We start from the raw sequence: 25,005 nt of genomic DNA on the forward strand, positions 1-25,005 counted from the left end.
TAAGGAGGCCATTTAGTCAGCAGCAGCAGAAGTCCTGTGCCTGGACGCTCCAACAGCGGCCAGACACAAGCAGAAGCAGAAGCAGCAGAAGCAGCAGCAGCACCACCTTTTGTTTTTTGGCTGCAGCAGCAGCAAGGCCCACAGGGCTGGCTAGCTGGCTAGCCAGCAAGCAGGTAGCAATGAAAGTAGGAATCTTTCTTTTTAACCCTGTAAGGGGGTGGTGCACTGTACCCGAAGATACTGCCATATCGGGTCAATGCATAGGGCGACGGAAGCAAGCTTCGAAATCGGCCCCCGTTCTCAAAAATCCATTTAATATATGGTCCCCAGATAGGGGACGTATCAGATATTAAACTGATAAGAACAGATACTACACTTGATCTTAGCCAAAAGGCCGAGAAGCGATAACCGTGAAAGGGGCGGGCCCAACAAGGTGCCCTTCATGGGCACTATCACTGCTTGCTGTCAGGGAGGCTGCCAGACAATTTTCCATGCACACTCTGGGCTGGGGGGCAGTCAACCACCAGTACACACAGCAGAACCTAAACCCATACCATTATTGCTAAGCAGCAAGACAGGGGCCCATTGCACTCCCACGGGGCCTTTTTAAATGCAATCCATAACCCGGATTTGCCAGGAACCCTTCTTACTCCTCCTACTTGCATGTGACACTGGGCTTAGGATCTGCATAGGAAACACACACACAAGCACACACCTACCTTTGTTGCCTGCAGATGCCTCCTTGGCTGTCCCCAAACGGTATCAAACCAACACCCACGGGAAGCTGTAAGCATAGAGGACATGCCTGCACCCCATTGGACTTACCTGTGTGGGTTAAACCCGGGTTATTTGACAACCTATGGCGGTGATGGTTCTGCTCAGGCAGAGCAGTGCTGATGCTCCTCATAAAGCTGTCGCTGCTGTGAAGGTTCTAGGTGACATCACAAATCCCTATGGTTACATACACAACAAAGCTGGGTTGTTGTTGTTTACACTCTGCAAGGCCTGTGGAAGTGAGTGACATCATAGCACTGTAGTTCTGAGGGTTCTAGATGGATGCAACAATCTCCTGTTGCTTCTATGAAGGCCATAATAGACGACATCACCAAACAGCTCCATAGTCACATACACAGCAAAGGAGAGATGTTGTTTACACCTAGTGATGTCAGTGGTATTGAGTGACATCACAGCACAGTGCTAAGGCTCCTGGGCCTGGACACAGCAGCGGCTGCAATATCTCAACGGAGAATACGTTTATATATATGTGTGTGTGTGCGCGTATATATATATATATATATATATATATATATATATATTTCTCCGCCGAAATCACTTTTAAACCCATTTCCACCTTTTTTTCCCTTCTCTTCCTCTTACTTTTTTTTCACGTTTTTTTACGTTTTTCTCCTTTTCGCCTCTTTTCTGGGCGTATTATTCTTCTTTTTCTTCTTTTTTTTCGTCTAATGCATACCCCATCAGTGCAGCAATGCTTATTCAATACCGCCAGCAGATGGAGACACTGGGGGATAATTTTCTAAGGATTTATACTGATTTTTCATGTCTGAATTTGTCGCACAGAAAGTTGCAGGCCAAATATGTGTGACATTTCTGCGACTTTAGCTTCTAGAGCATTTTTACAACATTATACATAGGTGCTGAATACATAAAAAGCGACTGTTCAGCGACAGACAAGTCGCATCGGCTGAAAGTAGGCCAGAATGTCAGTCCATGTTGGAGCAGGTTTAGATACAGTCTAAAGTATAGATCTCAAAGTCTGTGCACAGAATTTAGCAAGGGCCTCGCACCTTCTGATGCATCAGGTAGGTGCACAATAGCATAGCCTAACCCTCTGTACTTTGGTCTATATTGATGCGGGACATAGACAGCCAGCTGATGACCAATCCATTAGTGCAATGGATGGCTGGAAGCATTTGTCTTTGCCTTTGCAATACCACAGAAGCAATGCATGGTCAATGTACAGCAATGACACACCTGTGTGAACAGCCAGGAGACCCCCCCCCCCCCATGTTATGTTACATAGTTACATAGTTAGTACGGTCGAAAAAAGACATATGTCCATCAAGTTCAACCAGGGAATTAAGGGGTAGGGGTGTGGCGCGATATTGGGGAAGGGATGAGATTTTATATTTCTTCATAAGCATTAATCTTATTTTGTCAATTAGGAACATTCAGCACCCACCCGCTATCAAGGCAGCTGCCTATCATGTCATGCCCTACCTGCACAGGTGTGCTGGCTACTCAAATGATCCAATTAAGGAGGCCATTTAGTCAGCAGCAGCAGAAGTCCTGTGCCTGGACGCTCCAACAGCGGCCAGACACAAGCAGAAGCAGAAGCAGCAGAAGCAGCAGCAGCAAGGCCCACAGGGCTGGCTAGCTGGCTAGCCAGCAAGCAGGTAGCAATGAAAGTAGGAATCTTTCTTTTTAACCCTGTAAGGGGGTGGTGCACTGTACCCGAAGATACTGCCATATCGGGTCAATGCATAGGGCGACGGAAGCAAGCTTCGAAATCGGCCCCCGTTCTCAAAAATCCATTTAATATATGGTCCCCAGATAGGGGACGTATCAGATATTAAACTGATAAGAACAGATAAGGTTTCAACAAAATTTTATTGAATAAATAAGAAACCATACAAAATTTAAAATGCAAAATAATAAAAGGTTCACAAAAGTTTTAAAATACAAATAATAAAACCAGTAATAAAAGGAGAAAAAATAAAAATGGCAGGATAAAACATTATACAAATGTCATAAAAACTGATTATACTGTTATTTCGTTCCATAGAGGCAGACACCACATGGATGCTGCCTCGCTGGCCCCCAACTGTTTCTTGTCTCTTAGGTAATAGATGTACATCTCACTCAGGGCCAGCTTTATACAGTTTTTAACATCAATAAAATCATGTTTAAAAAGTAAGATGTTCCTAACTTTCCAGATGGCATTTTTAAAACAATTAATAATCATCCAGCAGATCATCTGCTGTTTAAAATTGGGGCAGTTAAAAAGACCGTAAAAGACACATTCGTGATTAAAATCTTTTAGGCCGCAGGCCCACTTCAAAAGTGGGCCTACCTTCCTCCAAAGCTCCCGTGCAAAAGGGCAGTTCCAAAATATGTGCAGCACCGTTTCGTCCACTCCGCAGCCATCTCTCGGGCACTTGGCTCTCGCCACCAGTCCTCGCCTGTGCTGAAACTCACGAGTAGGGAGGCACTGGTGGACGATTGCCCAGGCAAGATCCCTGTGTACATTCGCCAGAAACTTCCCGTACACGTTCCGCCATACCTTTTTGGATCTTGCCTGTGTGAAATTGGACACTGCCAGGGTAACCTCACTCCGCCTGAGGATATTTGATACCTTTCTCTGGTCCCCCAGTATGTCAGGCTCCAAATCTTGGAGACCTAGGAGCCTGACTGTCTTTTCCAACACCACATAATGTTTTGGGGGACACAGAAGCACCGGAGCGTTCAGAGGGATGCGCAACCATCTTTTAAAAACCATGCCCGCAGCGTACCTTAAAAAGCAGCTAAAAATGCCATCGGATTTAATAATTTTAAAACAGAAACAGAAATACTTTATGTAAAAGAAAGTAAAAAGGTTAGGAACATCTTTCCCGCCATTATCTTTACTTTTGTACATAAAATCACGCTTTAATTTCTCCATTTTTGAACCCCATAAAAAAGTAAAAACAATTCTAGTTACTTTTTTAATGTATAAAATAGATGGAGGAAATACCATGGCAATGTATAGCATAATAGGGAGTAAAACCATCTTTATTATTAAAATCTTCCCCTCCATGGTAAGGTTTCTAAGATTCCACATTAAAATCTTCTTCTCCATCTTAGCTATAGCTGAATCCCAGTTAGGGCTCCCATCATTGACCTGGTTAAAAACAATACCTAAAACTTTAATTTGATCCTGTTGCATTGTGACTCCTGGGGTGATGGATGAATCCCAGGAGCCAATATAAAAACAGTCACATTTATCTGTGTTTAGCTTAAAACCAGAGACCTCGCAGAAATAGCTGGTGTTCCTCAATGCCCCCCTCATGGATGGAGAGTCCGGGCACAGTATGGTGACATCATCCATGTACCCCAACACCTTTAGATGGGTCCCTCCTCCACCAGGTATCGGTACGCCTCTTACTACCCGGTCTTTTCTGAGGAGGGCCATCAGTGGTTCGATTGCGCAAATAAAAAGGAGTGGGGACAGGGGGCAGCCCTGTTTGACACCTGATAAAAGAGGAACACCGCTGGTTAAAAAGCCATTAACAGAGACTTGACTAAAACAGGATCGGTATAAAAGCATGATTCGGCTTAAAATCGTTTCAGGCACTGCCATCTTTTTAAGAACTAAAAACAGGTATTCATGGGAGACCCTATCAAAGGCTTTTTCAAAGTCTAAGGATAAAATTGCTACAGTTTGATTTCTATCCTTAAAATACCATAAAACATCTCTTAAAATATTTAGGGATTCAGCTATAGACCTTCCAGGTACCCCACAAACCTGATTTGGGTGAATTAATTTATGAATAAAAGGTTTAAAACGGACAGCTAATAACTTGGCTAAAACTTTATAATCAACATTTAAAAGTGTGATGGGGCGCCAATTTTTTAGCATATCCTTTTCACCCTTTTTAAAAAGTAATGATACAATCCCCCTCCTCCAGGAAGGGGGAAGTTCATTAACAATAAAAGTTTCTTTATACAATAAAACCATATCATCCTTTAAAATATCCCAAAAAGCTAAATAAAATTCGATGGGTAAACCATCTTCCCCAGGGGCCTTCCCACTAGAAAAACTTTTAAAAACAAATAAAAGTTCATCTAAGTTAAGATCACGGGATAAAACCTCCTGGTCTAAAACATCTAGCTTAAAATCAAGGGAATTAAGAACATGTTCTAAAAAGGATGGATTAAGATCTTTCTTATTAAAAAGAAGCTGGTAGAAGTTAAAAACTGCATCTAACATGCCTTTTGGAGTGGATTCACCCTCAAGGTTTTGGATGATATCCCTCCTATTCATCACTTTTTTAAAAAAGAAACGGGAACATTTCTCGCCCTCCTCCAGGTGCTGCACATGTGAGTTAAAAATGATTTGTTTCCCTTTCTTTTCTATGGCATGTTTTATTTCAGTTTTAAGGTTTAAAATATCATTTTCTACATCCATACCAGCTTCTTTCAATTTAAAAAGTACATTTAAACGCATGTTAAGAACATAAAACCACTGTTTTTCCATTTTTGCCTTCTTCTTACCTGCTTTGATAAAAAAAAATCTGATTTTAGATTTGGTGCCCTCCCACCAGTGCAGCATAGGCTCGTGGGGTTTTCTTTGTGATTGCCAGCATTGGTAGGTCCGCACAAACTCCTCTTTTATCTCAGGGTCCTCTAGGAGTGTGGTGTTTAATCTCCAGAGGCCCCTTTTTGCTTTTTGCTCCCCCTCTAGCTCCAGGCCCACCAAGAGGAGCTTATGATCAGAGAAGATATTCTGCTCGAGCGTGCATTTCAGGGGTTTAAAAGCTCTAGAGGAAAAAATAAAATCGATTCTGGAGCTCACTCTTCCATTGGACCATGTGGCGCCTGGGTCCTCCGGCAAGAGATCCTTCCAGCAATCTTTCAAATTAAAATCATCAATAAAATTTTTAAGCAGGTAAGAAGTGCGGTCTTTACGATTAATATCCCCACCCTGCCGGTGTTCCCCATCACGTATGCAGTTAAAATCACCTCCCACCAGCAGGGGGGAAGACCCAACACAAAACAGTGGTAAAATTTCAAATAGTTCTGCCCGCTCCTGTTTATCAGGAGGGGCATACACATTTAAAACACGAATTAAAAGTCCATTAAAATATAGATGAATTAAAAGAGCTCTGCCAGGCACAATCTCAGTTACTGTATGAATAGAAAAGGACTGGCCTCGGCAGAGCAGCCCAACACCCACAGAACGACAGTCATTTGCACCGGACCATATGGATGGGCCCAGCTTCCAGTCTTCTTTTAAGTCTTTATAGTCCATTTTACTAGGGATTCCACATTCTTGTAGCAGGCAAAGGTCAAAGTCACATGTCTCTAGATAAGAAAATAAAGCAGCCCTGCGATCAGGGCTCTTTAAGGACCTCACATTGAGTGAGGCAATTTTTACAGGGATAGGCATAGTTTATGGAGAGTCCGTGCTTGGAGAATCAAAGTCAATAATAAGCTGCGTACCGTCATCCCCCGCCTGCGGGGTCATCAGCTCCTTGATGTTCTGAGGGTCGGAGCTTGAGATCGATGATGCCCCGACCCTGAGCTCGCTCTCGTCCGAACTACGGCACGCCGCTTTCCTTTGAATGTCTTCCTCTTCTTCTTCTCTTTGTCTTTTAAATGTCACACTGCTGTCCATATCCTCTGTGTTGCTCTCACTCGATGTAATCTCTGGCCCCCGGCTGATGGATCTGCGTCTTCTTTCATCATTTGACGACTGGAACTGCTGCACAGGGGCCTGTGAGGCCTCTTTTCCGGAACCTTTGCCGCTACCTTGGGAAGTTTTCATCGCTTGTTCCCCAGCAAGCGTTGCTGAGGACTGTTGCTCCAACTTCCCCATCGATCGACGATGGCCAGTTTTACCCACCGGGTCCACTGCTGGCGGGGCAGCAAACCCTGGTTTGGCGCCACTTGTCTTCTTGGCCCTGTCCTGTATAGGCGGAGTAACAGGACCGGGCTCAGACCTGGCCACCTGGCTCCCCTTCCGGCGGGCTTTCACCGGGGCCTCTTCGTCCGGAGCAGGGCGACCCTGGGCCAAGCCAGTACCTGGCTTATGCTGCAATTTTGGGTCCACTTTTGCCCCCACCGAGGCCCGTCGGCTGCCACCCGCCACAGGTGAGCCCCCTTCAGAAGTTTTGGCGGGCTCTTGAGCCAGGTAGGAAGTCGATCGACGTCTTTCAATTTCCCGGGCAGTAAACTCGATCACCCGCCCGGGCTTCGTGGAATCCCCATGGCCTCCCCCTAGCACTACCACCGGTGGGCCCCCCGATGGAGCACCAGAGGTCTTGGGCCTGGACCCATCAGTACCTGCCATCTGGGGTTTGGGCATCTTAAAAAAGGACGTCTTTTGTCCTGTCCCCTCTTTGGGTGGGCCCAGCCTTGACCCACCCATCGTAGTTTTTGCTTTATGGGGACAGGAATTAAAATCGTGATTTTCCTCTCCGCAGAGGTTGCACCTTATCGTATGGCTACATCTTGAGGCTATGTGACCTTCTTGGCCACACCTATTGCAGCGAATCACACGCTCCGCGCCGCAGGTCTCCTGGGTGTGGCCAAACCTCAAGCAATTTCGGCAATACATAGGCATTTGAGGATAGAACAGGAAGCCCCGAACTCTCCCGATGGCAAAATTTGGGGGCGGATGGCAAAGACCCCCAATACCACCGGGATCCTTACGGAGCTTGACCCAGAACTTCCTCTTGCCGTTCCAGAACCGCACGGAGTTCAAGATTTTGTTTGCGAATCGCACCTCTTCGCAGTATCGCCGAAGAAAAGTGGCTATATCCTCCGTGGTCACATGAGGGCTGTGCATAGCCACCACCAACGGTATATGTTCCTCACCATAGAGGAACTGGAACGAAAGACCGTCGAGTCGATCGTCCCTCTGGTCCGCACCAGACAAGGTTGCATAGATGTTATCGCAACACGCCGTGGCCGTGAAGGTGACGGTATACAGGCCACGGCTTTCCTGGTCATTTAGACACAGGATGTCCTCCCTATTGAGGCGGAAGTAGTCAAGAAGAATCACCTCCGCAATGAAGCGGAGGTTCTTCAACTGACGATGGCTCTCCGACACCTCTATGCGGATGGTATTTCGCATCGACATTTCCCCAGAGGGGAAAGCCCAGGAGAACGGCATCTTCCACACCCAGGGACTAAGCCCCTTCCCCAATAGCAGCAGGGGCTCGGAATCCCGCTATAAAAGCGGAACCCTTACCCAAGGCAGAGGTCGGGGGTACCCTAGGTGCTTCCGAAGCTACAGGTAACGCTCAACGTACCGAAAATGCCTTCTGAGACACAAGGTCCCAGAGACAGGGGGATCGCAACCCGTTGTCCGTGGACTAAGCCCGCTCCCCAATAGCAGCAAGGGGGTGAAGTCCCTCCGTAAGGAGAGACAATCCCCCAAGGCCGAGAAGCGGGGTACCACAGACACCTTCCGACCAGACCAAATGCAGATACTACACTTGATCTTAGCCAAAAGGCCGAGAAGCGATAACCGTGAAAGGGGCGGGCCCAACAAGGTGCCCTTCATGGGCACTATCACTGCTTGCTGTCAGGGAGGCTGCCAGACAATTTTCCATGCACACTCTGGGCTGGGGGGCAGTCAACCACCAGTACACACAGCAGAACCTAAACCCATACCATTATTGCTAAGCAGCAAGACAGGGGCCCATTGCACTCCCACGGGGCCTTTTTAAATGCAATCCATAACCCGGATTTGCCAGGAACCCTTCTTACTCCTCCTACTTGCATGTGACACTGGGCTTAGGATCTGCATAGGAAACACACACACAAGCACACACCTACCTTTGTTGCCTGCAGATGCCTCCTTGGCTGTCCCCAAACGGTATCAAACCAACACCCACGGGAAGCTGTAAGCATAGAGGACATGCCTGCACCCCATTGGACTTACCTGTGTGGGTTAAACCCGGGTTATTTGACAACCTATGGCGGTGATGGTTCTGCTCAGGCAGAGCAGTGCTGATGCTCCTCATAAAGCTGTCGCTGCTGTGAAGGTTCTAGGTGACATCACAAATCCCTATGGTTACATACACAACAAAGCTGGGTTGTTGTTGTTTACACTCTGCAAGGCCTGTGGAAGTGAGTGACATCATAGCACTGTAGTTCTGAGGGTTCTAGATGGATGCAACAATCTCCTGTTGCTTCTATGAAGGCCATAATAGACGACATCACCAAACAGCTCCATAGTCACATACACAGCAAAGGAGAGATGTTGTTTACACCTAGTGATGTCAGTGGTATTGAGTGACATCACAGCACAGTGCTAAGGCTCCTGGGCCTGGACACAGCAGCGGCTGCAATATCTCAACGGAGAATACGTTTATATATATATGTGTGTGTGTGCGCGTATATATATATATATATATATATATATATATATATATATTTCTCCGCCGAAATCACTTTTAAACCCATTTCCACCTTTTTTTCCCTTCTCTTCCTCTTACTTTTTTTTCACGTTTTTTTACGTTTTTCTCCTTTTCGCCTCTTTTCTGGGCGTATTATTCTTCTTTTTCTTCTTTTTTTTCGTCTAATGCATACCCCATCAGTGCAGCAATGCTTATTCAATGCCGCCAGCAGATGGAGACACTGGGGGATAATTTTCTAAGGATTTATACTGATTTTTCCTGTCTGAATTTGTCGCACAGAAAGTTGCAGGCCAAATATGTGTGACATTTCTGCGACTTTAGCTTCTAGAGCATTTTTACAACATTATACATAGGTGCTGAATACATAAAAAGCGACTGTTCAGCGACAGACAAGTCGCATCGGCTGAAAGTAGGCCAGAATGTCAGTCCATGTTGGAGCAGGTTTAGATACAGTCTAAAGTATAGATCTCAAAGTCTGTGCACAGAATTTAGCAAGGGCCTCGCACCTTCTGATGCATCAGGTAGGTGCACAATAGCATAGCCTAACCCTCTGTACTTTGGTCTATATTGATGCGGGACATAGACAGCCAGCTGATGACCAATCCATTAGTGCAATGGATGGCTGGAAGCATTTGTCTTTGCCTTTGCAATACCACAGAAGCAATGCATGGTCAATGTACAGCAATGACACACCTGTGTGAACAGCCAGGAGACCCCCCCCCCCCCCCATGTTATGTTACATAGTTACATAGTTAGTACGGTCGAAAAAAGACATATGTCCATCAAGTTCAACCAGGGAATTAAGGGGTAGGGGTGTGGCGCGATATTGGGGAAGGGATGAGATTTTATATTTCTTCATAAGCATTAATCTTATTTTGTCAATTAGGAACATTCAGCACCCACCCGCTATCAAGGCAGCTGCCTATCATGTCATGCCCTACCTGCACAGGTGTGCTGGCTACTCAAATGATCCAATTAAGGAGGCCATTTAGTCAGCAGCAGCAGAAGTCCTGTGCCTGGACGCTCCAACAGCGGCCAGACACAAGCAGAAGCAGCAGAAGCAGCAGCAGCACCATCTTTTGTTTTTTGGCTGCAGCAGCAGCAAGGCCCACAGGGCTGGCTAGCTGGCTAGCCAGCAAGCAGGTAGCAATGAAAGTAGGAATCTTTCTTTTTAACCCTGTAAGGGGGTGGTGCACTTTACCCGAAGATACTGCCATATCAGGTCAATGCATAGGGCGACGGAAGCAAGCTTCGAAATCGGCCCCCGTTCTCAAAAATCCATTTAATATATGGTCCCCAGATAGGGGACGTATCAGATATTAAACTGATAAGAACAGATACTACACTTGATCTTAGCCAAAAGGCCGAGAAGCGATAACCGTGAAAGGGGCGGGCCCAACAAGGTGCCCTTCATGGGCACTATCACTGCTTGCTGTCAGGGAGGCTGCCAGACAATTTTCCATGCACACTCTGGGCTGGGGGGCAGTCAACCACCAGTACACACAGCAGAACCTAAACCCATACCATTATTGCTAATCAGCAAGACAGGGGCCCATTGCACTCCCACGGGGCCTTTTTAAATGCAATCCATAACCCGGATTTGCCAGGAACCCTTCTTACTCCTCCTACTTGCATGTGACACTGGGCTTAGGATCTGCATAGGAAACACACACACAAGCACACACCTACTTTTGTTGCCTGCAGATGCCTCCTTGGCTGTCCCCAAACGGTATCAAACCAACACCCACGGGAAGCTGTAAGCATAGAGGACATGCCTGCACCCCATTGGACTTACCTGTGTGGGTTAAACCCGGGTTATTTGACAACCTATGGCGGTGATGGTTCTGCTCAGGCAGAGCAGTGCTGATGCTCCTCATAAAGCTGTCGCTGCTGTGAAGGTTCTAGGTGACATCACAAATCCCTATGGTTACATACACAACAAAGCTGGGTTGTTGTTGTTTACACTCTGCAAGGCCTGTGGAAGTGAGTGACATCATAGCACTGTAGTTCTGAGGGTTCTAGATGGATGCAACAATCTCCTGTTGCTTCTATGAAGGCCATAATAGACGACATCACCAAACAGCTCCATAGTCACATACACAGCAAAGGAGAGATGTTGTTTACACCTAGTGATGTCAGTGGTATTGAGTGACATCACAGCACAGTGCTAAGGCTCCTGGGCCTGGACACAGCAGCGGCTGCAATATCTCAACGGAGAATACGTTTATATATATGTGTGTGTGTGCGCGTATATATATATATATATATATATATATATATATATATATATATATATTTCTCCGCCGAAATCACTTTTAAACCCATTTCCACCTTTTTTTCCCTTCTCTTCCTCTTACTTTTTTTTCACGTTTTTTTACGTTTTTCTCCTTTTCGCCTATTTTCTGGGCGTATTATTCTTCTTTTTCTTCTTTTTTTTCGTCTAATGCATACCCCATCAGTGCAGCAATGCTTATTCAATACCGCCAGCAGATGGAGACACTGGGGGATAATTTTCTAAGGATTTATACTGATTTTTCCTGTCTGAATTTGTCGCACAGAAAGTTGCAGGCCAAATATGTGTGACATTTCTGCGACTTTAGCTTCTAGAGCATTTTTACAACATTATACATAGGTGCTGAATACATAAAAAGCGACTGTTCAGCGACAGACAAGTCGCATCGGCTGAAAGTAGGCCAGAATGTCAGTCCATGTTGGAGCAGGTTTAGATACAGTCTAAAGTATAGATCTCAAAGTCTGTGCACAGAATTTAGCAAGGGCCTCGCACCTTCTGATGCATCAGGTAGGTGCACAATAGCATAGCCTAACCCTCTGTACTTTGGTCTATATTGATGCGGGACATAGACAGCCAGCTGATGACCAATCCATTAGTGCAATGGATGGCTGGAAGCATTTGTCTTTGCCTTTGCAATACCACAGAAGCAATGCATGGTCAATGTACAGCAATGACACACCTGTGTGAACAGCCAGAAGCCCCCCCCCCATGTTATGTTACATAGTTACATAGTTAGTACGGTCGAAAAAAGACATATGTCCATCAAGTTCAACCAGGGAATTAAGGGGTAGGGGTGTGGCGCGATATTGGGGAAGGGATGAGATTTTATATTTCTTCATAAGCATTAATCTTATTTTGTCAATTAGGAACATTCAGCACCCACCCGCTATCAAGGCAGCTGCCTATCATGTCATGCCCTACCTGCACAGGTGTGCTGGCTACTCAAATGATCCAATTAAGGAGGCCATTTAGTCAGCAGCAGCAGAAGTCCTGTGCCTGGACGCTCCAACAGCGGCCAGACACAAGCAGAAGCAGAAGCAGCAGAAGCAGCAGCAGCACCACCTTTTGTTTTTTGGCTGCAGCAGCAGCAAGGCCCACAGGGCTGGCTAGCTGGCTAGCCAGCAAGCAGGTAGCAATGAAAGTAGGAATCTTTCTTTTTAACCCTGTAAGGGGGTGGTGCACTGTACCCGAAGATACTGCCATATCGGGTCAATGCATAGGGCGACGGAAGCAAGCTTCGAAATCGGCCCCCGTTCTCAAAAATCCATTTAATATATGGTCCCCAGATAGGGGACGTATCAGATATTAAACTGATAAGAACAGATTTTTGATTGAAAGAGCTTTATTTACCGTTCAGTCATTACAAGTCGTACAATAAATTACAGTCACACAAAGCATGATAGTACAATACACAGCAAAGGTTCCCTAAGCTATACATCGCACACCATGCTACTCTAACATTCAGCTCAATCCTGCAATATAAAGGCACAAGAGATCAAACAAAAACCAAATAATACAATCTGTGATCGGGGTAGGGGTGTGGGCGACTATGTGGGGGTAGGGAGGGGGCGGATCACAGGGCCAAACTGTTGGGCTGTATCTTCAGGGAGACATGGGAGAAGGAGAGGGGTCTTCACTCCTCTTCTTCCTCATCAACGGCCGAGCTGTCCAAGATGGAATAGTCTCTAAGCAGGTTCTTGATGAACCTGCGGCAGTCCCGGACGGACATGTTTTCCCTGTTGATCACGAGGCGGTTCCTGGCAAGCCACACTGCGTCCTTAAAACAGTTCATAAGGCGCCAGGCCTCCTGGATGGCCTCCACGTCGTGGGTCCCAGGGAACAGGCCGTAAAGCACCGAATGGTACGATAGGCAGCTCCTGGGCACTGAGTCTCTGAGTTCCTGTTCTAGGGCGTCCAACAGACCCTGTGCAAAGGGGCACTGCCAAAACACGTGGAAAGATGTTTCCTCCACGTAGGGGCAACGGGGGCAGTACCGGGTCTTGCACAGGTTGCGGGCATGCATGAATGACCTGAGAGAGAGACCTCCCATGACGGCCATCCACGACAAGTCCTTGTGTCCATTGGTAAGCCGCTTTGAGGCCACATTGTTCCAAACTGTCTCTGCAGTGGCTGCGGGGAGTCCCGGAACCAGCTCGGTCGAGTCCTTAGCTCGGATGAGCTTGTGGATTGTCTTTGGCTTCCATAGGTCTGGTTTCAGTCCTTCCAGCTGGTGCTCCCTCACAAACCGGACAACATCCCCATAGAACCAGGGAGTGTTCCAGTTGTAAGGGATGGAGCTGTCCCACTTGTCCCAGCCCAGCTGTCTCCAGAGGGGCATGAGAAGCAAGCGAGACATGGACCTGCCCGCTGAGCCAGTCTTTTCTACAAGAGTCCGCTGCACCGTGACACATGCAAAGGAGGCCCTCAGCAGAGCGGGGATGTCGGGTATTCCCTTCCCACCCTTGCGGGGTTCCTTGTACATCACGGTCCTCTTGACTCTGTCCATTTTGCCCCAGACGAAGCCAAACACTGTCCGGGTGATGGCCTTGCAAACGGTGGTATGGGGAGGCCAGGCCTGTGCGGTATATTGGAGCACAGGCAAAACTTCACTCCGCAGGACAAGTGCCTTGCCTTCCATCGTGAGCTTTCTGGAGCTCCACAGTCCGATCTTCGAGTTTATCCTTCCTAGTCGGTCTTGCCAAGACTTAAGGGCCGCTCCTTCCTTCCCGAACCAGACTCCAAGAATTTGAATGAAGTCCGGCTTAACGGCAAAGGGGAAGGGGGCGGGAGAAGCCAGGTGCCATTCCCCGAAGAGCATGGCCTCCGACTTCCCGCAGTTGACTTTTGCCCCCGAAGCTCTGCCGAAGTCCTCGCAGGTCTGGACGAGTGCAGTCACCGAACGCTGGTCAGCGCAGAAGACGGTCACGTCGTCCATGTAGAGCGAGCACTTGACCTCGTGGCGATCTGGTCCTGGTGCGGTGATCCCTCTGATCTCTCCATTCTGCCGGATAGTCTCAGCGAAGAGCTCTATAACACAAACAAAAAGGAGAGGTGAAAGAGGGCAGCCTTGTCTAACCCCTGAAAGAATGGAAAAGGGGTCAGTCTTCCAGCCGTTCACCAACACCGTGCTGTAAATGTCAAAATACATAACGTTAACAAAAGAGCAAAACATCTTCCCCAGACCCAGCCTGCGCAAAACCCTGTCCATGAATGCGTGGGAGACACGGTCGAACGCCTTCTCCTGATCTAAGCTGACCAGGGCGGCGCGGCCCCCGCGGTCCTGGATGTAATGGACCGTGTCTCTCACAAGGGCAAGGCTGTCGGCAATCCTGCGGCCAGGAATGCTGCAGGTCTGGTCCGGATGGACGATCTGCCCCATGACAGGTTTCAGCCTGTTGGCCAGCACCTTGGCGAGGATCTTGTAGTCCACGTTCAGGAGAGAGATGGGACGCCAGTTTTTCAGGTCACATCTCTCCCCCTTCCGCTTATACAAGATCGTGATCATCCCTTCCCTCAACGACGGAGGCATTCTGCCCCCCACCACCATCTCCTCGTACACCTCCAACAGGTCCGGACAGATCAGGTCACCCAGCGCTACGTAGAGCTCGGCCGGGAGACCGTCACTGCCCGGGGTCCTGCCGGGCTTAAAGGATTTAGCGGCAGAGAGCAGCTCCCCCACCGTCAAGGGATCGTCCATTGCCGCCGCACCTGCGGGATCAACAACGTTAGTGACACCTGACAGGAACCTCTCGGCGGCTTCGGGGTCGGATGACTTGGGGGCGTAGAGGTTGCTGTAGAAGTCGTGGACGACCCCCATCACTTCCTCCTTGCCGCTCCTCATGTGTCCGGTCTCATCTCGTAGCTCAGTCAGGGGCGTGTGGCCGGCATGGAGCTTCCTGAAAAAGAAAGAGTTACATTTCTCACCCTTCTCCAGGTTCTCCACCTTGGAACGAAAGACGATTCGCTTGGATTCCTCCTCAAAGTGCCTTTTCAAGCTCTTTTTGGTCTCCTCCAGCTCCTCCCTGACGTCCCAGCCACACTGGAGCAGGTCCTGCAGGGACCGCAGCTCGCGCTGCAGTTTCCTCAAGTCCCACTTCTTTGCACACGCCTGTTGTCTGCCTTTTGCCTGAAAGAAACAACGGAATTCGATTTTAACATATTCCCACCAATCGCTGATGCACTTGAACAGACATTTGTCATTTCGCCATACAAGGTAAGCATCCCTAAGTTCCTCCATGACCTCCCTCTGCTCCAACAGGGCACAATTCAACTTCCAGGAGCCCGGGCCAGGTGGGAATCCATGGCCCAGAGTCCCCCGGAATCGAATGGCCCTGTGGTCAGAGAAGAAGCAGGGGACCATAGAGTACGACACCTTTCTGACTGCTCTCGAAGTGAAGATGAAGTCTATCCGAGAACGGAGCGAGCCATCGGGGCGGCTCCACGTATAGTTTACGGAGCCGTTCCCGATGGACCCGACAACGTCCTGCAAGGATGCCTCCGTCACCATCTCAATCAGCAGTTTAGACGTCACGTCCAGGTTGGCGGATGTGCCAGAACTGCGCCCGTCCACCTCAATGGGGCAGTTGAAGTCACCACCCAACACTACTGCTCTAGTGGTGGCGAGTTCAGCCCGCAGGGCCTGGAGAACCTCCAGTCGGACATCCCTCTCAGGGGAGGCGTACACGTTGATGAGCCGCACGGGCTCACCCGCCCAGGAACCGTCTGCGACAAGAAGTCTGCCACAGACGAGCTCCCGGACGGAATCAAGTGCAAAGTTACCTCCCCTGATCAGGATGGCCACCCCCGCAGACCTATTGTCGCCCCCACCAGACCAGTAGGAAGGGCCGTGAGGCCACTGCCTGGCCAGATGGTTGTAAGACCTAGAAGCAGACAAAGCACATTCCTGCAACATGTAAACATCACACCTCTGGGAATCTAAGAACGTAAGAACAGTCTGAAATCTAAACCAAGCTCTAATACTCCTCACATTAATGCAGAAGATGTTGAGATCAGCCATGGGAATAAAAAGAGAGGTTAGTTCTGATACTAGTTACCAGTCTGGTCGGACGGGTCCTCTTCTCTGGCGCCTGTCGGCTCCTGTGGCTTCTCGTAGCGCCCTTCCAAGAACTCGTCGTAGACCGTGTTGGACGGAGTGTCCAGGATTTTCTTAACCTCTGGGTCCTGCAGCAGCTCCTCCATAGATTGAGCTTGGACTGGCTCTGCTTGGACCTGCTCCACTTGGGCCTGCTCCATCACCTCCTCTCCTTCTGAAGCCTCAAGGCTCTCGCAGACCTGCTCCATCTCCTCCTCCTCATCTGAAGCTTGAGGGGTCTCGCAGGTCTCGATTATCTTTCTTTTGTGGGACTCTTCTGATACGTTGTCCCTTCCTTTCCTCTTCCTCTGTATGGTACCTGGGGGAGGAAGCACAGGAAAGTCCTCCGAAGGGCGGGCACCAGCAGCTGGAGGGGGGTTAGGTGCTGCTGGGCCAGGAGAGAAAGGAGGCTGGGTGGGGCGGGGGGCAGGAGAGAGTGCCCGGGCAGGGGAGGACGGGGCAGGGGTGGGCCGGGCAGGGGAGGACGGGGCAGGGGTGGGCCGGGCAGGGGAGGACGGGGCAGGGGTGGGCCGGGGTGGGGTACGGGGGGCAGGGGTGGGCCGGGGTGGGGTACGGGGGGCAGGGGTGGGACGGGATGGGGCAGGAGGGGCAGGGGTGGGACGGGATGGGGCAGGAGGGGCAGGGGTGGGACGGGATGGGGCAGGGGTGGGACGGGATGGGGCAGGGGTGGGGGTGGGGCGGGATGGGGCAGGAGATGGGGCGGGAGGGGCAGGGGATGGGGCGGGAGGGGCAGGGGAGGGGCGGCACGGGGCAGGGGTGGTGGCTTTCGCCTTCTTACCCTCCTTGGTCGGCTTGGCCATCCGTGGTGTTGGCTCCGGAGCTGGGGCTGGCTTCGGTGCTCTCGCTGCCACAGATGCCCATGTTCTCTCCCTCTGGGGGCAGTCCTTGTAGCTGTGGGCTGCCAGTCCGCAGAGGTTGCAGGTCTTGCTCTTGGGGCAGTCCTTGGTCGTGTGACCTGTCACACGGCAATACCTGCAGGCATCCTCCGTACAGTCCTTGCCCTCGTGGCCCATCTTGCCACATCTCCTGCAGGTCTGCGGCATGTCCGGGTAGAAGATAAGTCCTGTGGAGTTGCCCAAGGAAAATGTCGTTGGCAGGTGCTGTAGTCCGTCTGGAGAAGCAGGGTTCTTGTTGAGTCTGACGACCACAGACCACTTGCAGGTCCAGTATCCGAGTGAGTTCAGGATGCGGGTGGGCTCCCTCACCACGGTGCAGAAGCGCTTCAGGAAGGTCGAGATGTCCGTGCCTGGGGTGTGTGGGTTCCGCATTGAGACCGTCACCCGCCTCTCCTCTCTTTGAATAAGGCAGTTGCCCACAAAGCGAGAGAAAGGGGATTCGGGACTCGCCGCTTTCACCACCTCCCAGTATCTTCTACAGGTCCCAATGGTGGCAAAGGTGATGTAGAAGATTCCCGAAAAGAAGGTTGCTATTCCCAGGGTGTCAGCCGTGGGGAAGCCTTGATCCGCCAGCATCTTCTTGCAGAACACGTCGTGGGACATGTCCGGCACCCTTCCGTCCACGGGCTTGAGCTTCAAGGCAACAGTCTGCCTCATCCAGGGCTCCAGGGTTGGAGCTTCCAGGTTAGGAATTCTGCCGCCCTTCTGCCTTGCCGTGGTGGAGGTTGAAGCTTGCTGTGGTTGGGGCTGGACCTCCAGGCCTTGCCCTGCAGCCTCCTGGGTGGACTTGCTGGTTGAGGCCATGGCTTCTTCCAGCAGGCTCTTTTCCGCTTCCTTGCTTGCTTGTGGAGAGAGGCTTCGCAAAGTCTTCTTTCCCGGGTGGGAGGAGCTATGCAGATCCGGTCCCGGTGGGAGGAGCTATGCAAATCCTTCTCCAGAGGCAGCGAGTTTCTTCGAAAAGATTCTGCGCCGCCTTCCTCTTCGCCGCTGTTCCGGAATTCACCGCCGATTCCCTTCTTCCAGGTTCTTCGTCGGCTTCTTCCGGAGCTGCAGTCTTCAAGATCTTCTCCTTCTTCAGATGTTCCGAGGCAGGCAGGAGACGATCTTCAGGTGGTATGCTCTAGAGAAATGCGGTTCTAATAAGAACGAAAAGTACTGCAATCGTACTACGCAAAATCTCTACCACAATGCTTGGAGTTCTTCAGACCGTAGCGATCATGGTATCTCCCCTGCCAGGTAAGAACAGATACTACACTTGATCTTAGCCAAAAGGCCGAGAAGCGATAACCGTGAAAGGGGCGGGCCCAACAAGGTGCCCTTCATGGGCACTATCACTGCTTGCTGTCAGGGAGGCTGCCAGACAATTTTCCATGCACACTCTGGGCTGGGGGGCAGTCAACCACCAGTACACACAGCAGAACCTAAACCCATACCATTATTGCTAAGCAGCAAGACAGGGGCCCATTGCACTCCCACGGGGCCTTTTTAAATGCAATCCATAACCCGGATTTGCCAGGAACCCTTCTTACTCCTCCTACTTGCATGTGACACTGGGCTTAGGATCTGCATAGGAAACACACACACAAGCACACACCTACCTTTGTTGCCTGCAGATGCCTCCTTGGCTGTCCCCAAACGGTATCAAACCAACACCCACGGGAAGCTGTAAGCATAGAGGACATGCCTGCACCCCATTGGACTTACCTGTGTGGGTTAAACCCGGGTTATTTGACAACCTATGGCGGTGATGGTTCTGCTCAGGCAGAGCAGTGCTGATGCTCCTCATAAAGCTGTCGCTGCTGTGAAGGTTCTAGGTGACATCACAAATCCCTATGGTTACATACACAACAAAGCTGGGTTGTTGTTGTTTACACTCTGCAAGGCCTGTGGAAGTGAGTGACATCATAGCACTGTAGTTCTGAGGGTTCTAGATGGATGCAACAATCTCCTGTTGCTTCTATGAAGGCCATAATAGACGACATCACCAAACAGCTCCATAGTCACATACACAGCAAAGGAGAGATGTTGTTTACACCTAGTGATGTCAGTGGTATTGAGTGACATCACAGCACAGTGCTAAGGCTCCTGGGCCTGGACACAGCAGCGGCTGCAATATCTCAACGGAGAATACGTTTATATATATGTGTGTGTGTGCGCGTATATATATATATATATATATATATTTCTCCGCCGAAATCACTTTTAAACCCATTTCCACCTTTTTTTCCCTTCTCTTCCTCTTACTTTTTTTTCACGTTTTTTTACGTTTTTCTCCTTTTCGCCTCTTTTCTGGGCGTATTATTCTTCTTTTTCTTCTTTTTTTTCGTCTAATGCATACCCCATCAGTGCAGCAATGCTTATTCAATACCGCCAGCAGATGGAGACACTGGGGGATAATTTTCTAAGGATTTATACTGATTTTTCCTGTCTGAATTTGTCGCACAGAAAGTTGCAGGCCAAATATGTGTGACATTTCTGCGACTTTAGCTTCTAGAGCATTTTTACAACATTATACATAGGTGCTGAATACATAAAAAGCGACTGTTCAGCGACAGACAAGTCGCATCGGCTGAAAGTAGGCCAGAATGTCAGTCCATGTTGGAGCAGGTTTAGATACAGTCTAAAGTATAGATCTCAAAGTCTGTGCACAGAATTTAGCAAGGGCCTCGCACCTTCTGATGCATCAGGTAGGTGCACAATAGCATAGCCTAACCCTCTGTACTTTGGTCTATATTGATGCGGGACATAGACAGCCAGCTGATGACCAATCCATTAGTGCAATGGATGGCTGGAAGCATTTGTCTTTGCCTTTGCAATACCACAGAAGCAATGCATGGTCAATGTACAGCAATGACACACCTGTGTGAACAGCCAGGAGACCCCCCCCCCCCCCCCCCCATGTTATGTTACATAGTTACATAGTTAGTACGGTCGAAAAAAGACATATGTCCATCAAGTTCAACCAGGGAATTAAGGGGTAGGGGTGTGGCGCGATATTGGGGAAGGGATGAGATTTTATATTTCTTCATAAGCATTAATCTTATTTTGTCAATTAGGAACATTCAGCACCCACCCGCTATCAAGGCAGCTGCCTATCATGTCATGCCCTACCTGCACAGGTGTGCTGGCTACTCAAATGATCCAATTAAGGAGGCCATTTAGTCAGCAGCAGCAGAAGTCCTGTGCCTGGACGCTCCAACAGCGGCCAGACACAAGCAGAAGCAGAAGCAGCAGAAGCAGCAGCAGCACCACCTTTTGTTTTTTGGCTGCTGCAGCAGCAGCAAGGCCCACAGGGCTGGCTAGCTGGCTAGCCAGCAAGCAGGTAGCAATGAAAGTAGGAATCTTTCTTTTTAACCCTGTAAGGGGGTGGTGCACTGTACCCGAAGATACTGCCATATCGGGTCAATGCATAGGGCGACGGAAGCAAGCTTCGAAATCGGCCCCCGTTCTCAAAAATCCATTTAATATATGGTCCCCAGATAGGGGACGTATCAGATATTAAACTGATAAGAACAGATACTACACTTGATCTTAGCCAAAAGGCCGAGAAGCGATAACCGTGAAAGGGGCGGGCCCAACAAGGTGCCCTTCATGGGCACTATCACTGCTTGCTGTCAGGGAGGCTGCCAGACAATTTTCCATGCACACTCTGGGCTGGGGGGCAGTCAACCACCAGTACACACAGCAGAACCTAAACCCATACCATTATTGCTAAGCAGCAAGACAGGGGCCCATTGCACTCCCACGGGGCCTTTTTAAATGCAATCCATAACCCGGATTTGCCAGGAACCCTTCTTACTCCTCCTACTTGCATGTGACACTGGGCTTAGGATCTGCATAGGAAACACACACACAAGCACACACCTACCTTTGTTGCCTGCAGATGCCTCCTTGGCTGTCCCCAAACGGTATCAAACCAACACCCACGGGAAGCTGTAAGCATAGAGGACATGCCTGCACCCCATTGGACTTACCTGTGTGGGTTAAACCCGGGTTATTTGACAACCTATGGCGGTGATGGTTCTGCTCAGGCAGAGCAGTGCTGATGCTCCTCATAAATCTGTCGCTGCTGTGAAGGTTCTAGGTGACATCACAAATCCCTATGGTTACATACACAACAAAGCTGGGTTGTTGTTGTTTACACTCTGCAAGGCCTGTGGAAGTGAGTGACATCATAGCACTGTAGTTCTGAGGGTTCTAGATGGATGCAACAATCTCCTGTTGCTTCTATGAAGGCCATAATAGACGACATCACCAAACAGCTCCATAGTCACATACACAGCAAAGGAGAGATGTTGTTTACACCTAGTGATGTCAGTGGTATTGAGTGACATCACAGCACAGTGCTAAGGCTCCTGGGCCTGGACACAGCAGCGGCTGCAATATCTCAACGGAGAATACGTTTATATATATGTGTGTGTGTGCGCGTATATATATATATATATATATATATATATATATATTTCTCCGCCGAAATCACTTTTAAACCCATTTCCACCTTTTTTTCCCTTCTCTTCCTCTTACTTTTTTTTCACGTTTTTTTACGTTTTTCTCCTTTTCGCCTCTTTTCTGGGCGTATTATTCTTCTTTTTCTTCTTTTTTTTCGTCTAATGCATACCCCATCAGTGCAGCAATGCTTATTCAATACCGCCAGCAGATGGAGACACTGGGGGATAATTTTCTAAGGATTTATACTGATTTTTCCTGTCTGAATTTGTCGCACAGAAAGTTGCAGGCCAAACATGTGTGACATTTCTGCGACTTTAGCTTCTAGAGCATTTTTACAACATTATACATAGGTGCTGAATACATAAAAAGCGACTGTTCAGCGACAGACAAGTCGCATCGGCTGAAAGTAGGCCAGAATGTCAGTCCATGTTGGAGCAGGTTTAGATACAGTCTAAAGTATAGATCTCAAAGTCTGTGCACAGAATTTAGCAAGGGCCTCGCACCTTCTGATGCATCAGGTAGGTGCACAATAGCATAGCCTAACCCTCTGTACTTTGGTCTATATTGATGCGGGACATAGACAGCCAGCTGATGACCAATCCATTAGTGCAATGGATGGCTGGAAGCATTTGTCTTTGCCTTTGCAATACCACAGAAGCAATGCATGGTCAATGTACAGCAATGACACACCTGTGTGAACAGCCAGGAGACCCCCCCCCCCCCCCCATGTTATGTTACATAGTTACATAGTTAGTACGGTCGAAAAAAGACATATGTCCATCAAGTTCAACCAGGGAATTAAGGGGTAGGGGTGTGGCGCGATATTGGGGAAGGGATGAGATTTTATATTTCTTCATAAGCATTAATCTTATTTTGTCAATTAGGAACATTCAGCACCCACCCGCTATCAAGGCAGCTGCCTATCATGTCATGCCCTACCTGCACAGGTGTGCTGGCTACTCAAATGATCCAATTAAGGAGGCCATTTAGTCAGCAGCAGCAGAAGTCCTGTGCCTGGACGCTCCAACAGCGGCCAGACACAAGCAGAAGCAGAAGCAGCAGAAGCAGCAGCAGCACCACCTTTTGTTTTTTGGCTGCAGCAGCAGCAAGGCCCACAGGGCTGGCTAGCTGGCTAGCCAGCAAGCAGGTAGCAATGAAAGTAGGAATCTTTCTTTTTAACCCTGTAAGGGGGTGGTGCACTGTACCCGAAGATACTGCCATATCGGGTCAATGCATAGGGCGACGGAAGCAAGCTTCGAAATCGGCCCCCGTTCTCAAAAATCCATTTAATATATGGTCCCCAGATAGGGGACGTATCAGATATTAAACTGATAAGAACAGATACTACACTTGATCTTAGCCAAAAGGCCGAGAAGCGATAACCGTGAAAGGGGCGGGCCCAACAAGGTGCCCTTCATGGGCACTATCACTGCTTGCTGTCAGGGAGGCTGCCAGACAATTTTCCATGCACACTCTGGGCTGGGGGGCAGTCAACCACCAGTACACACAGCAGAACCTAAACCCATACCATTATTGCTAAGCAGCAAGACAGGGGCCCATTGCACTCCCACGGGGCTTTTTTAAATGCAATCCATAACCCGGATTTGCCAGGAACCCTTCTTACTCCTCCTACTTGCATGTGACACTGGGCTTAGGATCTGCATAGGAAACACACACACAAGCACACACCTACATTTGTTGCCTGCAGATGCCTCCTTGGCTGTCCCCAAACGGTATCAAACCAACACCCACGGGAAGCTGTAAGCATAGAGGACATGCCTGCACCCCATTGGACTTACCTGTGTGGGTTAAACCCGGGTTATTTGACAACCTATGGCGGTGATGGTTCTGCTCAGGCAGAGCAGTGCTGATGCTCCTCATAAAGCTGTCGCTGCTGTGAAGGTTCTAGGTGACATCACAAATCCCTATGGTTACATACACAACAAAGCTGGGTTGTTGTTGTTTACACTCTGCAAGGCCTGTGGAAGTGAGTGACATCATAGCACTGTAGTTCTGAGGGTTCTAGATGGATGCAACAATCTCCTGTTGCTTCTATGAAGGCCATAATAGACGACATCACCAAACAGCTCCATAGTCACATACACAGCAAAGGAGAGATGTTGTTTACACCTAGTGATGTCAGTGGTATTGAGTGACATCACAGCACAGTGCTAAGGCTCCTGGGCCTGGACACAGCAGCGGCTGCAATATCTCAACGGAGAATACGTTTATATATATGTGTGTGTGTGCGTATATATATATATATATATATATATATATATATATATATTTCTCCGCCGAAATCACTTTTAAACCCATTTCCACCTTTTTTTCCCTTCTCTTCCTCTTACTTTTTTTTCACGTTTTTTTACGTTTTTCTCCTTTTCGCCTCTTTTCTGGGCGTATTATTCTTCTTTTTCTTCTTTTTTTTCGTCTAATGCATACCCCATCAGTGCAGCAATGCTTATTCAATACCGCCAGCAGATGGAGACACTGGGGGATAATTTTCTAAGGATTTATACTGATTTTTCCTGTCTGAATTTGTCGCACAGAAAGTTGCAGGCCAAATATGTGTGACATTTCTGCGACTTTAGCTTCTAGAGCATTTTTACAACATTATACATAGGTGCTGAATACATAAAAAGCGACTGTTCAGCGACAGACAAGTCGCATCGGCTGAAAGTAGGCCAGAATGTCAGTCCATGTTGGAGCAGGTTTAGATACAGTCTAAAGTATAGATCTCAAAGTCTGTGCACAGAATTTAGCAAGGGCCTCGCACCTTCTGATGCATCAGGTAGGTGCACAATAGCATAGCCTAACCCTCTGTACTTTGGTCTATATTGATGCGGGACATAGACAGCCAGCTGATGACCAATCCATTAGTGCAATGGATGGCTGGAAGCATTTGTCTTTGCCTTTGCAATACCACAGAAGCAATGCATGGTCAATGTACAGCAATGACACACCTGTGTGAACAGCCAGGAGACCCCCCCCCCCCCCCATGTTATGTTACATAGTTACATAGTTAGTACGGTCGAAAAAAGACATATGTCCATCAAGTTCAACCAGGGAATTAAGGGGTAGGGGTGTGGCGCGATATTGGGGAAG

General features: G+C 48.7%; 5 non-coding genes and 3 pseudogenes across 5 annotated transcripts; all 8 read right to left on the reverse strand.

Annotated features, from left to right (window-relative positions):
- Window positions 1-215: 215 nt before the first annotated feature.
- LOC130349764 (U2 spliceosomal RNA) lies at window positions 216-406 on the reverse strand. The gene has a single exon (XR_008887022.1). It is a non-coding gene; the product is annotated as a U2 spliceosomal RNA (small nuclear RNA).
- Window positions 407-2,456: 2,050 nt separating this feature from the next.
- On the reverse strand, window positions 2,457-2,642 carry LOC130349785 (U2 spliceosomal RNA). The gene has a single exon (XR_008887041.1). It is a non-coding gene; the product is annotated as a U2 spliceosomal RNA (small nuclear RNA).
- Window positions 2,643-8,031: 5,389 nt separating this feature from the next.
- LOC130349753 (U2 spliceosomal RNA) lies at window positions 8,032-8,249 on the reverse strand (annotated as a pseudogene).
- Window positions 8,250-10,331: 2,082 nt separating this feature from the next.
- On the reverse strand, window positions 10,332-10,522 carry LOC130349782 (U2 spliceosomal RNA). Its single transcript, XR_008887038.1, has one exon. It is a non-coding gene; the product is annotated as a U2 spliceosomal RNA (small nuclear RNA).
- A 2,088-nt stretch (window positions 10,523-12,610) lies between these two features.
- LOC130349788 (U2 spliceosomal RNA) lies at window positions 12,611-12,783 on the reverse strand (annotated as a pseudogene).
- A 5,773-nt stretch (window positions 12,784-18,556) lies between these two features.
- On the reverse strand, window positions 18,557-18,733 carry LOC130349807 (U2 spliceosomal RNA; annotated as a pseudogene).
- A 2,079-nt stretch (window positions 18,734-20,812) lies between these two features.
- Window positions 20,813-21,003, reverse strand: LOC130349766 (U2 spliceosomal RNA). The gene has a single exon (XR_008887024.1). It is a non-coding gene; the product is annotated as a U2 spliceosomal RNA (small nuclear RNA).
- Window positions 21,004-23,086: 2,083 nt separating this feature from the next.
- LOC130349767 (U2 spliceosomal RNA) lies at window positions 23,087-23,277 on the reverse strand. Its single transcript, XR_008887025.1, has one exon. It is a non-coding gene; the product is annotated as a U2 spliceosomal RNA (small nuclear RNA).
- Between the last annotated feature and the right edge of the window lie 1,728 nt (window positions 23,278-25,005).

The sequence above is a fragment of the Hyla sarda genome, unplaced genomic scaffold (genome assembly GCF_029499605.1).
Source record: "Hyla sarda isolate aHylSar1 unplaced genomic scaffold, aHylSar1.hap1 scaffold_923, whole genome shotgun sequence".
Classification (NCBI taxonomy): Eukaryota; Metazoa; Chordata; class Amphibia; order Anura; family Hylidae; genus Hyla; species Hyla sarda.